We start from the raw sequence: 3,446 nt of genomic DNA, 5'->3' as shown, positions 1-3,446 counted from the left end.
TCCTTGGTGCGTAGGACAGACCCCTAGGTCCTTGGTGCGTAAGTGTCTTAGGCGATCCCGAGAATAAGAAGCAGGGGCCTCTCGCAAAGCTGACAGTGAGACTGGAGGTGCACTCATCTCACCACATGTGGGGAGCAATCAGGCCAGCTAGCCACGCCCTCCCACTCCTGTTCTAGCACCTTCTCTTCTTATACCTGACAGCACAGGGTAGCTCTGAGGAGCGGGTGAATCTCCCCCACTTGGTGAGGCTTCAGTTCCTAATTATTTCATTACAAAAGCAACTATAACGTTCTCTTGACTTTTGAGATTATGCTGTTTTGGAACACAGGAAGTGAGAAAGGCAGTTAAGGCTGTTCTTAACACTTAAGGTGACATTTCACAGCAGGAGCCATAAAGAGCCAAAGAAAATGCCACTGCTCCCGCGAGGGTACCAGCCCTGCTGCACCAGAGTCTAAGTAGCCCCAAGAGTTCTGTGGATGGACCTGGAGTCACCCATGGAACTGTGGGGCTAGAGCTTTCAGTATACTCACAGGGGACCCATGACCCAAAAAGTAGGTGTCTCTGCTGAGCCACCACCCTTTCAGCGCTGGCGGACCCAGTTTAGTCATTCATTGTGCACACGCTCACCGAATCTACTTGATAACGTACAATGACCATGAAGCTCAGCACACCCACGTTACGATTCCGCAGTGTCCTGCCTGAGCCTGACCCTCTAATGTCATTTGCTGTTGTAGGAAGCTGCACCATCACCCAGCAGATCTGCAAGTCAGGAGCTGGGGCTTTCCCTTGGCACCTCCATCATGCCACCTGGCAACGTCTGGCTCAAGCCCGGGCAACAGGCGCAGGTCTGCTGACCTCAGGGCCTGCTCCTAACTTCTCACATGCACATGTGTCATTCAGTTTCTACAGCTCTGTCCCCAGCCCAGGAGCTGTCAACTTTCCCTGGCTTTTGCCAGTCTCCAGATCTCCTCTGACACCTGAGAAGCCTCTGAGACTGAATAATGGTGCCTGGTCTAATAACTCTCTCTCACCTAGACCTTGCTGAACACCTTTTCATGGGTTCTCAGGATGAGTGAATCCAGAGCTTCTTTTCAAGCTTGAGAAATAAAAGGCCTGTAGACTGTCTTGTGATGGGAATTTGGACCATGGCACTCGGATACCCCGGGGAAAGCCAGCAGCCTTCCTAAGTTCCTTCAGCTCCCAGTCTGCCTCTGGGCTAGGGCCTTTGCACATGCTGTTCTCCCTACCCGAGATGCTGTTTTCTTTCTTTTGTGTCTGCTCTAACCTCATTTATCTCACGCATTTCAGCTATTGCGTTGTCTTCTCCCCACTGCTTTGCCCCAACCAGATACAATTCTGTGCTTAGCACCTGTGCCTTTTTCTCCTCAGCTTTTAGTACTGTTGATAAGGATGTAGGGGCCCTGCCCCTTAGCTCAGTTCTTTAAGTGGCTGCTTCAGCAATGCAGTCAGGCTCAGGTTGCTGGGATTCGATAAGGATGTATTTGGGCGAGTAATCAGTGTCTGAGTCTCTGGTGTTACCACTCTTAGCAAGTCACCGTGTCCTCAGAGGGTGGCATGCTGTTGGACTCATTATAGATGCTAAGCATCGTTTGGATGAATGGATAGGAATGAATGATTGGGAGATACCTGAGGTTATGCACATAGTATTCTTTTTTTTTTTTTACTGGGGAGAACAAAATTTATTTTTTTAATTTCATGTTTCAAATTCATACTTTATACATTAAGTACTACATAAACTTGTCTTTAGAATATTCAGTATTCGACTTGAGCAATATTTCATCTGGATCTAGAGAAAGGCAACTTACTTTTCTGTTGATAAAGATGATGCCATATTAGAATAACAGCATTAGCAATCTCTGTTTCTCTAACTTGCTACTGGATTTAATATCACACGTTTTGGACTTGAGTTTGGATATTATGTGAGAGACCACATCTTTTGTAGGAGTGGTCCCTTGGGTTGATCTTAGGACAAAACAAATCATCTGTGGTGAAAGCCAAAATTAATCTTTGGGTTTAAACATTGGGTAGTAGAGGAATTTCCTGTACTGTACTTTTCATCTCTTAAAAATAGAAATGTTTTAGCAGTTTAAACCTTTTTAGTTGTAATATAAAATAGATTACACTAGGAGTTACTTTGAAATAGTTTACAACCAAATCAGTTATACCACACATATACTGGCACTTTAGCGCAAGAGCAAACTTCAAAAACAATTGTGGACCTCTAAAATTAGACCACAGTGTAACAGTTCATGGTCTTACATTCAGCAAAGTCATACTAAAATATTTTTTGTAGGATAAAAGCCAAGAAAACTTTACATATGCTACAAGCTTATTACATGTATTACATGGCTCTTTTTCCCTAGGTACTTAGTTTTTCATATTATATTACTTCCCACTTTAAATTTTGCAAGGATGAGGCCAGATCACTGTCAGAATGGCTTCTGAAGAGGAGCTACACCACAAAGAGGGTGTACTGTGAAAACTACAGAGAACGTTTTGGTGCATCTTTTGCCAGATGCCTTTTTTTTTTTTTTAAGGGCCACCAGAGTATTGTACCTCATTGTAATAAGCCCCAAGTGCCCTTTACACATTTACCACTGTACAATTTAGCAAAATGCAGCTATTAAGAAAAATTTGCATTTTCTTTTGGCAGTTCATTAGGATGTCAACATGTTACTGGTTTGATTATTGAGATAAACTTTTGAGATGTCTGCCTGGTTTTCAAACTTGTGTCAGCTTAGATGCTTACAATCTGAATTACTTCAAGTAAATTTGATCCATGAATCAAATAAAAAAGTTGATTTCTCAAATCTAAACTGTGAGACTGAGAACATTATCAAGCACAATTGGTTATTCTAAGCTGCACCGATCTTACTCCGTCACAGTGCACACAACACAAGTGAGCTGAAGTCCAATTATAGCTTTACATCATCAGCTTTACAAAGATTCTCTACTAACTTTCTATCAGACCAGTTAAGCACTATTTGTAAATGTAACTAAATTTAAGCATCTTTATACCTGTACTTTCAGTAAAGTTTTAAGTTGAAAGGTCATTATTTCCTTATCTGAAGGGTTAAAGGACACAGGAACCCAGTGGCTCGGCGGCTTGGGAAGAGCACTTGGCAATGGCGGCTCGCTAAATTTGGCTCTGGCATAGTTTTGATTACCTGGAGACTTAAAAAGCAAGCTGGGACTTGATAAGCTAGAGCTCCAATTTTGGTTATTTGGAAAATTCTTGTTCTTCTCCCCATTCTGCAGGGCCTGCCTTGCAGCTGCTGAGGCGTTATAGGCACGTCCTCTTTCTTTATTCTTATGAACAATCTTCATCTGGGAATTCTGATCCTTGGTTTTCTGTCTATTAAGCTGTTGTTGGCTCTTAGTAACTTTTCGGTTACTGGAATGCTGTACCTCTCTCCGCCACCCAT

General features: G+C 43.0%; 1 pseudogene; it reads right to left on the bottom strand.

Annotated features, from left to right (window-relative positions):
- Positions 1-2,943: 2,943 nt before the first annotated feature.
- Positions 2,944-3,446, bottom strand: LOC101592198 (annotated as a pseudogene).

Source organism: Octodon degus, unplaced genomic scaffold (genome assembly GCF_000260255.1).
Source record: "Octodon degus isolate 3935 unplaced genomic scaffold, OctDeg1.0 scaffold00100, whole genome shotgun sequence".
Classification (NCBI taxonomy): domain Eukaryota; kingdom Metazoa; phylum Chordata; class Mammalia; order Rodentia; family Octodontidae; genus Octodon; species Octodon degus.
This window is presented reverse-complemented; position numbering and strand designations above follow the sequence as displayed.